Source organism: Callithrix jacchus, chromosome 11 (assembly GCF_049354715.1).
Source record: "Callithrix jacchus isolate 240 chromosome 11, calJac240_pri, whole genome shotgun sequence".
NCBI lineage: Eukaryota > Metazoa > Chordata > Mammalia > Primates > Cebidae > Callithrix > Callithrix jacchus.
Genome location: NC_133512.1, coordinates 118,731,011 through 118,743,297, shown reverse-complemented (window position 1 = coordinate 118,743,297; position 12,287 = coordinate 118,731,011). Strand labels below are relative to the sequence as shown.

At 47.4% G+C, this 12,287-nt stretch overlaps 1 protein-coding gene across 1 annotated transcript in view; it reads left to right on the top strand.

Moving 5' to 3' along the window:
* Positions 1-272: 272 nt before the first annotated feature.
* The window catches only part of LEP (leptin), a 26,696-nt gene continuing 14,681 nt past the window's right edge, over positions 273-12,287 (top strand). The window contains exon 1 of the mRNA XM_078343852.1: positions 273-538. The gene's annotated coding sequence lies outside the window, so the exon portion shown is untranslated. The remainder of the gene's footprint in view (positions 539-12,287) is intronic.

The window sequence follows — 12,287 nt, the reverse complement described above, 5'->3', positions numbered from 1 at the left end:
TACCTACAAAAGAGCAGCGTTTTCAGAATCAGGCAAAATAAAGGGTCAGCTTACAATCTACCCTTATCAGGGACCTGTGGCTAAGGGACCTTTCCGTGGAGAGTTGTAAGAATGCACTCAGCAGAGAAAGGAAGCTCACAAAGGAATTCAGGTAAGGAAATTCCTCCGGCGATTCAGAAAAAGGCAGTCACGAGTTTCTAACATTCTAGAAACATCACATTACTGTCACATGTTGCTGTATTTACTCCCTGTTTACTCTCTGTCTGCAGGGCAGAGATAAAGATGCCCAGAAGAAACTAAAGCCTTCCTGTGGGAAGCTATAAAAGATCAGGAGGGAATTCTTTATCAGAAGTTGAAGATTGTGCTGAGTGTGGTGGCTCACACCTGTAATCCCAGCTGTTCAGAGGCTGAGGCACGAAAATCACTTGAACCTGGGAGGCAGAGGTTGCAGTGAGCTGAGATTGTACCATTGCACTCCAGCTGGGGCTACAAAGGACTCTTGACAAATCTGACCGGATTCGATCGACACCTAAGAAAAGTAAGACTCAGAATCTATTAATTCTACATAAGCCTAAGGATTAAAGCAGACAATGGCAGCACAAGTAATAAGGATACTGGTTTATGCCTAGGTGTTTGTATTTCTTTAGGTCTAACTCTAACTATATATCCTATTTTGAATTAATAGTTGTTATTCTTTGTTTTTGGTTATTTTAACAAAAAGCTCTATTTAAAGAACACTAGCCAGATGTGATAGCTCATGCCTGTAATCCTGGCACTTTGGGAGGCTGAGGCAGGTGGATTGCTTGAGCTCAGGAGTTTGAGGCCAGCCTGGCCAACTTGGCGGAACCACATCTCTATAAAAATATAAAAATTAGCCAGGCATGGTGGGACATGCTTGTGGTCTCAGCTACTTGTGAGGCTGAGGCAGGAAGACTGCTTGAGCCCAGGACGCTGAGACTACCGTGAGCCTTGATCACACCACTGCACTAGAGCCAAGGTGACAGAGTAAGACCCCATCTCAAAACAAGACAAAAAGAGAACACCAATGCCATTAGGAAAGAATGCTTTAATTACTAATGCCGTTGAGGAGCCAAGCAATTCAAACCCACCTGACTCCAGGTGGCAGTTTGTTTCAAGTACAGGCAAGGAGACTCAAAGGAAATAAACAATTTGTGGGGTTCTAGCAATGCGAACCTATAAGGTTCTTGTTACCGTCATAATGCTTGATCAATACTTATTAACAAACCACATTCTAGAAGGAACAAGTTTTAAAAGCCTGAAAACTGACAGCCAGTGTCCTGAAGGTGAATGAGTAACAGTGAGAGAGAGACCAAGTGGGGCGATGCTGCTGTGCTTTAGGTAAAAACGTCAGTAAACGGTTCAGCCTCCACATACACAAAACCCATCAAATTCTACAGTAGTGAAAGGTGGAGGCATTCCGTGCAAAGTTAAATCAGGCTCCTTGGAGGTTCCAGGAGCTCACAGGAGATTCTTGGGTTTTGGAGATATCCTGGGGTAACTTGTTTGGTTCAAAAATGTAGAAAAGGAAACACGGAGTCCCACAAAGAGATGAAAAAACTTCTGTTTTGCGGAAACTTTTATTTCTCATCAAATATCCATGTACCCACCCACTTTTCTGACCCACTTCCATTAGTTAGGGGCCATGTGGCTGATAGAAAAGTGATTGACGCTGCTTCTGGGCTGATGAGTGTAGGAGCTGGCACCCAACATGCCAACTCTTCTCCCGCCTGAGGGACCACATGCTGAGGTGTCAGGGAAGGATGTGGAATAGAGATCCTCCTGCAAGCTGAGTTGGTGCATTGTGTAAGCATGCAAGAAGCCCGGGGTGCAAGGCCTCTGAAATTCCAAAGGTAGCTTGCTCCTGCAGTTTGGCCTCACCTGACCTGGAGTGTACAGACCTCATTCCTATGTAACCTCAGTAACCAGGCTAGGAGGCAACAGAACCTCTGCCATTAACCCATGTGTGACCTTGGGGAAGTCACTCTTTTCTGGGTGTCATTTTTCTCATGTGGAAATGTAGAATTGGGTCAGTTGGCCTTTGTGCTGTCATTCTCCAATTTTGTGTTTTTGAAAATTTCCATCAAATAGTGTCTGAAAAGTTGTCTCTACTAGTGTCTGTCTGTCCCTGTCTATTATCTATTTAGACACCTCTCCATCCACCCATCTGTCTATGTTCATACATCCATCCTCACATCATCCATCCTTCCATCTATCCTCCCATCAATCATCCTTCCATCCATCCTCTCATCATCCATCCTTCCATCCATCCTCTCATCATCCATCCTTCCATCCATCCTCTCATCATCCATCCTTCCATCTATCCACTCATCATCCATTCTTTTATCTATCTTCCCATCCATCCATCCTCCCATCCATCCATCCTCTCATTCATCTATCTTCCCATCCACTTATCTGCCCATCCATCTCTATCCTCCATCCATCCATTGCTCCAGTTGAGTCCTGTTTCATTATTAAGGGAGCTGGGACAGCTGAAATAGTGTTTGGGACTATTTGCCTCCCCTTCCCTGCATCCCTTGCTGTAATGGTCAAACTGGCTGGGCCACAGTGCCAGATAGTCAGCCAAACACTATCCTGGTGTTTCTGTGGGTATGTTTTGGATGAGATCAACATTTAAAGCAGCAGGCTTTGAGTAAAGCAGATTACCCTCCACCATGTGGGTGGGCTCCATCCAATGAGTTGAAGGCTTGACGACAACTGACAACAGCAGAACATCCTCAGAGATACACACATGAGCAGAAATGCAGGAGCCTGCTCTGAATTCCCTAATATAAGCATAAAAGGGCGCACACCCCGCAGGCTTACAAACAGGAAAATTCGAGGTGCTGCTTAGAATGTGCCAACACAAAGCAAATGCTGTCATAGCACCTATACCTCAGCACTGACCCTCCCACCTGCACCCCTGATCTGCCCAGGGTTACCCAGTGCCCCTTGGACAGTCAGCATGCTCTGCATCAACCCTGCCACCCCTATGACCCCTTCCTGATGGTGCTGCTCTGACTGGTTGCAACACGGACACTCACTCAGAGTTTGGGAAGAGGAAGCTGTGATTGTGCTGAGCTTTGCAACCCCTCCCCCTGCCCCCACTCCCCAATTCTTTTTCTCCCAGAGAACTTAGCAGTAAAGGCTAATTTATGAAGTCCCTAAAGATTTGAACTTGCTGCAGAACTGGCCGCAGTTTCCAGTGGGTTAAAGTCTACTTGGAGTAGAGCAGAAGCCATGAGCTGTGCTGCCGAGGGGAGGGAAGGAAGGAGCCATACCAGACCAGCATCCCCAACAGCCTTCCTCCCCTACAGAGAGCTCAAAGATGACACTGAGTGTTGGGCATGGGATGCGGGGGATACAGGGTGCCCGGAAGAGCAGGAAGGTGGGGCTGGAAGGACCACCTCCATTACTAACATCCCAGTCAAATTCAGAAACTACCCAAGCCCTGGAGGGTCCTAAAGGCACTTGCTCCACCCTTGTACCACTCTTGTTCTCTCCTGAGGTTGCAAGATCAAATCCAGTTTAAGGCTCCCCCTTGGATTTTCTCATGTCATGGGCTGACGCCCACTGCTGGGGCCAAACATTCAATCCCTTCCCCATGAAAGTCAAAGCTAAATTTGGTAAGGATAATTTCACATTAAAAATAAGAGGTTCGGCCGGGCGTGGTGGCTCAAGCCTGTAATCCCAGCACTTTGGGAGGCCGAGGCAGGTGGATCACGAGGTCAACAGATCGAGACCATCCTGGTCAACATGGTGAAACCCCGTCTCTACTAAAAATTACAAAAAATTAGCTGGGCATGGTGGCGCGTGCCTGTAATCCCGGCTACTCAGGAGGCTGAGGCAGGAGAATTGCCTGAACCCAGGGGCCGGAGGTTGCGGTGAGCCAAGATCGCGCCATTGCACTCCAGCCTGGGTAACAAGAGCGAAACTCCGTCTCAAAAAAAAAAAAAAGAAAGAGAAAAATAAGAGGTTCACAGCCGGGTATGGTAGCTCACGCCTGTAATCCCAGTGCTTTGGATGGCCAAGGCAGGAGGATATCTTGGGCTCAGGAGTTTGAGACCAGCCTGGGCAACATGGTGAGATTCCATCTCTACAAAAAATTTAAAAATTAGCTGAGCATGGTGGCCTGTGACTGTGGTCCCAGCTACTTGGGAGGCTGAAGTAGGGATCATTTAAGCCCAGCAGGTTGAGGCTGCAGTGAGTTGAGATCGCACCACTGCGCTTTAGCCTGGGCCACAGAGAAAGACCCTGTCTCTAAAACAAAGAAAGTAGAGGTTTAAAAAAATTTATTATTATTATTTCTTGAGATGGAGTCTCTCTCTGCCACCCAGGCTGCAGTGCAGTGGCGTGTTCTTGGCTCACTGCAACCTCTGCCTCCTGAGTTCAAGTGATTCTCTTGCCTCAGGCTCCAGAGTAGCTGAGACTACAGGCATGCACCACCACCCCCGGCTAATTTTTGTAATTGTAGTAGAGATGGAGTTTCACCATATTGGCCAAGCTGGTCTTGAACTCCTGACCTCAAATAATCCACCCTCCTCAGCGTCCCAGAGTGCTGGGATTACAGGTATGAGCCACCATACCCGGCCACCAAAATAGGGACTTAATTTTCCCTGTTTAAAATAAACAGAAGAGACTCTTGCAGCCCATCTCACTTCCTTTTCCTAGAGCACTTATTTTGGAAACCATAAATAGCAGTTCCTTCTCTGTCTCTTAAATGTATGTAAATCGTTTTAAAAGCTAAATAAGCCTCTTGCCAACTTTAGGACCCAAGTATGTCTTTCTCCAAGGACCTGGGAACCATCTTGAAAGGTAATCATTAAGGAACATAGCTGTCCATCTTCTAGTCTCTGGAGAAGGGTAGGAGCCTAACTGCAGCTTCAACTTGCAAAACTACCTCTTGTCATAAAGAAATAAATTTATTATTTTTCCTTTGGGTAAAGGGAATTAGCAAACACAGATGGCCACCCCAATAACCAGGTGACTTTAGGATGAACTATGTGTGACAAATAGAACTCATTCCCTGAAAACTAGTCATCGTTTAATGTGGGAACACGTATGTGACAGCTTGGAGCTGCTTGGCTGGCCAAAAGGCAGGCCTCCTTTCTTTCTTGGCAATCTCTCTGCAGACTGCCCGGCGTGTGCGTCACATTCTGGTTGAATGCTTGTGCTCGTGCAATAATAAAGCTGTTTTCTTTTGCTTCTTCCTTTATGGAGAGGTTTTCCGGGTTGTGAGGAGATTTTGTTTTTAATTATAGTTCCCCAGCAATTCTCCTGCTCTCCCAAAGAGAGGATACCCAGGCCCTTCAGGAGGAGGGAGGCTGAGGCGGCACCACCAACAGGGGAGGGAGGAGAGAGGAGGGACATGCAGGCCCTGCCAAGGTCAGATGCTGCTGGGATAGCGGAGCCTCGGCATCATCGGCATCATCGGCAAGAAACAGGCTCCATCCATCCTAGACAGTTCCCCCGCTTCCCCAGCCCCCAGCCCCTCTCTGGTCTTCCTTCCCGGGCTCCCTTGCCCTGGGTTCACCTGTTCTCTTTTATGCATGGACTGGTACACTTCTGTTTTGCCTTTCAGCAGTTCTCACCTGCTTCGAATACAGAGGCTGTGCGTAATGGTTGCACAGTGAGATTCCATTCTCTACCTGTCTGCCGAGTCCCCTTTGTTCCTGAAGTGAACCTCATTCATCTGGACCCCATTCATGACATTTTCAAAAATCACTTTCCTAAGCAAAGACTGAAGTGTATTTTGCTTTTTCTGTGAAGGAAGATGATGTCATGTAAATTTACCAGCAAACTTGCTGGGAGCCACTCAGTTGACTCGAGATCAGGAGTTCTTTTTGAGCATTTGATGACATCTTTGCATACTGGATTGTCGAACATTGATTATTTTTCTCCTCCATTCTCACTCCCCACAGCTTAAATGGGACCCCAGGCTCTGTCCTAGTCAGGCTGGGGGCTAGATGGCGGCTTAAGGGGAAGGCCTGAAGAGGCAATTTGGTTTCAGCCTTTGAACTCTAATTCTCAACACTGGCTGCATTTCAGAAACACCAGAGGAGCTCAAAAGTATAAATATGAATGTGCAGATCCCAGCCCCAGCGCTTCTGTCTTAATTGAGGTGCCATGGCGCACAGGGCAGCATCTGCCTTAACAGCTCCCAGGATGGGAGTCTCTATCACATCTGTCAGTCAGCGCTCTCTTGTGAGTTCAGAGCCTAGAGGTAAAGGCCTCCCAACCCTAGGTGCTCATTACAGCACCAAGAGAGCTTTTTAAAAATATGACTGCTGGCCAGGCGTGGTGGCTCATGCCTGTAATCCCAGCACTTTGGGAAGCTGAGGTGGGTAGCTCCCTTGAACGCAGGAGTTCAAGACTAGCCTGAGCAACACAGTAAAACCCCATCTCTACAAAAAATACAAAAAATTAGCTGAGGGTGGTGGCATGGGAGGCTGAGGTGGGAGGATCACCTGAGACCAGGCAGTTGAGGCTGCAGTGAGCGGTGATCAAGCCACTGTACTTCAGCTTGGGTGACAGAATAAGACACTGTCTTAAAAAAAAAAAATTGAATGCCTGTCACAAAGCCCAGCGACTCTAGTTTAATTGGGCTGGGCTGAGACCTGGGCACCAGGAGCCTCTAATGGGTAGCCAGAGTGAGACTCACTGGGACAGGGAAAGAACCCTGACTTCTCAGTCAGACTGACTAGACCTAGAGTCTGGGCTCTGCTGGGCGACTGAAAGCAGGTTGATTCACCTCTCTGAGCCTCCATTTTCTCATTTCCAACATTGGAGTAGTGCAGCCCCCCATGCAGGGTTGACCGCAGCTGGCCTCCTCCACCAGCATGGCCTGGGGTGTCTCTCTCAGTAGTTCTCCTTGTCAGAAAGTGGCCATTTACCATCAATAATTAACTATGTTACCAATAAGAATTCAGTTCTTACCAATAAAAAGGTGCTGCTTTTGGAGATGTGGGAAAGAAGATGCCAGGGCCAGCCTGTCCTCCCAGTCTTTGACAAGTGTCAGGACTGTGGTTCTTTTCCATCTCTCATAAAATCCTGTTTCAGGAGGCTGGCTCTCTTGAATCAAATTGTACTTAATTAAATCTTCCCTGAATCTCAGAGAGTTTCATAGGAACTCTGCACATATTTACAGCCTTTGTCCAGGCACGGAGGTTTGTGCCTATAATCCCAGCACTTTAAGAGGCCAAGGCGAGAGGATTGCTTGAGCCCAGGAGTTCAAGACCACCAGGGCAACATAGGGAGATCCCCCCATTTCTACCCCCTCCAAAAAAAAATTAGCTAGGTATGGTGACATACACCTATGGTCCTAGCTATTTGGGAGGCTGAGGTGGGAGGAGTGACTGAGCCTAGGAGGTTGAAGATGCAGTGAGCTGTGGTCTTGCCACTGCACTCCAGCTTGGGTGACAGAGAGAGACCCCTTAAAAAAAATGGCTGGGCATGGTGGCTCAGGCCTATAATCCCCACTTTGGGAGGCCAAGGTGAGTGAATCATCTGAGGTCGGGAGTTGGAGACCAGCCTGGCCAACCTGGTGAAATCTCGTGTCTACTAAAAATACGAAAATTAGCTGGGCGTGGTGGTGGGTGCCTGTAATCCCAGCTACTCGGAAGGCTAAGGCAGGAGAATCACTTAAGCCCAGGAGGCAGAGGTAGCAGTAAGCCGAGATCACGCCATTGCACTCCAGCCTGGGTGACAGTGCAAAACTCCATCTCAAGAAAAAAAAAAGCTCAAACAACAAAAGTTCTGCATGCTAGATCTTATTGTAAAGAACACATTACTTTTCGTTAGAAATAATCACATTTGTATTACAAAATAAATAAAAAGCAAGTTAGTTCAGGAACTGAGCCTGGAACTTACTATCAGATCACAAGGATTCTAGAGCATCTGTGTGTGTTTGCCTAACACCCCTCACTCCTTCCAGCCTCCGTTTGCTCCACTAAATTTTAGACTGTGATTCTGAAAAGTGGGGTCGAAAATCCTGTTGCTGCTACGAAAACTGTGCAATTCTATAGCTCATTCCTGATGTCACTGTCAGCAGGCAGAGGATGCAGTTTCACAGTTCTGCAGGGTGTGACCGAGAGGCTTTCTGCAAGTGTGCCCTTTCACTAAACTTTCTGAACCCACTATTGGTTCTTCACTCAGCCAGGTGCAGAGAGGGCTAAAGATAAAATAGCTACAGATTCTGCCTGCCTGCCCTCAAATAGATTGAGGTTTGGAAGTCAGACAAGTCAAGCACATAACTAACTCTAACACACAGTAGAAAAGAGGTCTGTCTGGGAGTGGGGGCAAGCTAGCTAGAAGAGGGAGTATTTTAACCATGCATCAAGGAGGAGCAGAGTATGGGTAATGGGGCAGGTGATATCCTTCTCCTAATGTCAAGAACGCCAAGGCCCAGAATGTAAGGAAGCAGGAGGCAGTTCCTGGAGATCTTGGATTATTTTTGGGAGAGGTGAAATAGCTGGTCAAGAAGTATGCTTGTTTTAAGGTCTTTACTGCACGTTGCTCAAGTGTCCTCTGGAAAAGATGCTCCAATGTACACTAAGCCTGGCAATAAGATGCCTGGAGCCTTGGTCTGAAAATGCAGGAGGAAGAGGTGCAGGGGCTGTGACTTGGAGTGATGTTTGTCCTGTCAGCTCAACAATTATTTGTCATCCTTGGGCTGGATGTGGTGTGCAGAGATGAAGAATGCACACATTCCTGCCCTCGGGGAGCTCAGCCTACGAGAGAGACAGATCATAGCCCAAAAGTATGAGCAAACCTAGGGCTCCCTTGAAAGTTATAAGCAGATGTTGTTTGTTTTTAGAAAGGGTCTAGAGTGCAATGGCGACAGCTCACTGCAGCCTTGAAGTCCCAGGGTCAAGCGATCCTCCCACTTCAGCCTCCCAGGTCGCTGGGTATGATACCCAGCTGTTTTTCTTTTTTTAGAGACCAGGTCTCACTATATTGCCCAGGCTGATCTCAAACTCCTGGGCTCAATCAATCCTCCTGCCTCAGCCTTGCAAAGTGCTGGGATGGCAGGTGTGAGCCATCTAGCCTGGCCTACAGGCAGGTTTTTGAGCTGAAAAGAGTCTGTCCTTTCTGGATTCTCCCTCTTTGAAGCACCTCATTCACCTCAGTGAAATTATTCACAGGGTTCCACCAGCAATCCTTAGGTTCCCTGACTCTCCAAAAGGCAGCTAAGCTTCCTGGCGTCCCATTAGCTGACTGTGCTTTCTCCCACATTCTTTGTTCCAGCTATTTAACTTCAGTACTGGAGGAATTTCCAAGGTGCTTGAAGAGTTCTGCCCAGCTTCCTGCCAGGCCATGCCTTCCCAGGCCATCGAGCAGGGAAGCCATCCCTCAGGGTCTCATCAGAGAGCTCTTGCAGTGGGCATCCAGGGCCATAAAAATTTGCATGCCAGAACCATGATTCCAGCTTTGAAAAATGATCCTAAGGAAATAAGCATGAGTATTTGCAGAAATTTATTTACAAGATTATGGATGAAAGCCTTATTTTAAAAAGGGAAAAAAATTGTTGAAAATGATCTAAATTTTCAACCATAGAGTTTGGCTAAATAATTTATGGCATATTCGCACAATGCAGCAGTTGTGAATTACATCATGGAAGAATATTTAATGACATGAAAAGAAACTTAAGGCATTTGCAAAATAGTGTGTACTACATGATCCTATTTCTGATAGAAAAAATACATAAATATAGAGATGCAAGAGAGAGAGAAAAGCCATGTGTCAAAAAATATAAAACATTCACGATTTCAGGGTAGTGGATTAATAAGAAACTTGAATTATCTTCTCTGGATGTTTTCTATGATGTTCATTATTTGTTTATCCAGAATAAAAGATACTCTGTTTTTTGAAAATGACATCTCCTGGCACAGGCCAGTGATTCCCATCTGAAGCACATGCGGGTAGGAGCTGGGTGCTGGGTGCTGGGGAGCTGCACTGTCTAGGCCAGGAGAGTCCCCTGAGCTCCTGGCTGCTGGGACGCACTGCTTAACCATGCTGTCTTCTGCAAACTGCCATACAGCAACCCTGGTTATGCAACAAGCTGCCTCAGCCCTGGGCAATCAGACCCTCTGACTCCTCGGCTCCATTACAGGGCATAACGGGCGAACCAGACCTCAGGCCCAATGGTTGCGTAAAAGCAGGATGGATAGATTATTCTGGTCATTGCGTTCCACCCAGCTGAACAGGCACATTTGAACTCCTTCCCCCCTGGACTGCTTAGCCCCTGCAAAGCAGGCCCCTTCTTCAGGAAGCCTCCCAGACCAACTCCACTCTGTCATGTGCTTCAAAAGCCCCTGCTCTCGTTCATAATGAACACTTGCAGAGTGCTTTATTTGCAGTAACCCAAATGATCCCCACAACAACACTATGAGGGGGTGCTGTGATGCTTTTATGAGAAACGAGACAACAGAGGCAGAGGAAGCACAAGCAATTACCCAAAGTCCCACGCAGAGCCAGGATTCAACCCACCCCAGGCAGTGCAGCTCCAGGGTCAGCCCAGGAGACACCATGCCATGCAGCCCCCGCAGGCAGTGGCTATCACAGCCACATTTCCATAGTGATTCTGAGTTGTTTCCAAAGTTTTGCTGGAAAACTGTGGATTCCTCAAGGGCATGAACTATGACTTTCACTTCCATGGGACCACCCAGGGCCCAGCTGAGCACTGAGTGCACAGCGCCTTTCCAGGGACTTGAAGCTCTGAGGCTCCGCTCCTTTCCAGCTGTAGGAGTAATGGTGAATCCTACTGAGCCATAATCTTACTGCTAGAGGCTTATCTACAGGTACTTATGCGAGTAGTCTGGCAAAACACCTCTTTAGGGACAAATGTAGGGCTGGAGACGTGGGAAGCCTCGGGATGTGTCAGATCACAGCTTTCTGCAGGGCTCAAGGCTTCTCGCTGCTTCTCCAGAACATCTCTCCGAATGCCTGTGCAGCCCTGGGCACCTGGGCAGGGTCCAGCTCTACAAAGGATCATGACTCGAGTCCTTCCACTCCAATGGGAAAGACCAACCAAGTGAGAGAAAGAGCATGCGGCCCAGAGGGGGAGCTGGTTGCCATCAACCTCCTGGCTGTCATTTGTCTCTTCAGGGTTTCCAGGCTGGCTTCCAACTGAGGATGTAAGAGGCTGTTACCAAGTCTGGGCAGATCAGTGCAAACATATTAACAGGGGTTATCTCAGCATGGTGTGATGAGGAATGACTTTTTCTCATGGCTTTGCTTTCTGCCTTTTCTAAATTTCTGCAATATGCATGATTATTTGGGCAATTAAATAATTACAAGGAGGGAAAAGTCATTGTTCTTGCTCTGGCCCTTGCAGGATTCTTTCCCCAGACTTACATGGGCTGCTAAGCTCCAATGTGGCCTCTATTTCATGTGGCTTCCACCGAGCTCCTGGTGATCTTCACACCAGCAAATTCCCATCCCTACTCCATCCTTTCCATACCCTTTACTGTGTATTGATCTGCTCAAAACCTTGCAGATTACAAAATGTTTCACTGGCCTGAGACTGCTGGGCCCCACAACACTGATTTCATAAGAAGTCATCTTTTGTGTCCTTGCAGAGGGTGCCTGGGGCATGTCTCTATCCTTGGTCCCTTACCTGGACTGCATCCCCAGTTAACTGCTGAACACCAGTGGCCACATGTCCTCAGCAACCATGTTCACAAGAGGCATCTTCTTCCCACCCACTACTGCTGTGTCTCTACCAGCAGCATTAAGCTGTAGATGGGAAAGTGTGTGGAATATGACCGCTTTTTCCCTAGGGTTAACAGGGTTGGTGTTCTTTTCTTCAGAATTTCTTTTGGATCTGTCTTTTCTGTCTCCCCACTACCCCTCACTCATGCTCCAGAACCGCTGCTGAGGTCCAGGGCTGTACCGTTCTCATTTTGGAATCTCCAGGATCTAGCACAGTACCCAGTGCATAGTATGCCCTCGATGTATGCCTCTTGGTTCAATGAATGAATGCATGAACAAACAGGCAACTAAGTAATTTTTAATAACTTGTCACCTTGATTTTTATTTCTTGCAATCCTTATTTTATCCCTTGCAATCCTCCCTGTGTGTCTCTGCCATTTGAATCTTCCAAAATGGTGACTCGATCACATGAATGTCCTCCAGTGCCTTTAATGGCTTCCACTGTCTACAAAGGCCTTTCAAGACCCAGTTCCTCATTACCTTTCTTTGCAAGGATTTTTTTCTCTTACTCCCTGAAGCTCCCTTCCAGCTGACCTGGCCCCTCAGTGTCCTTTCCT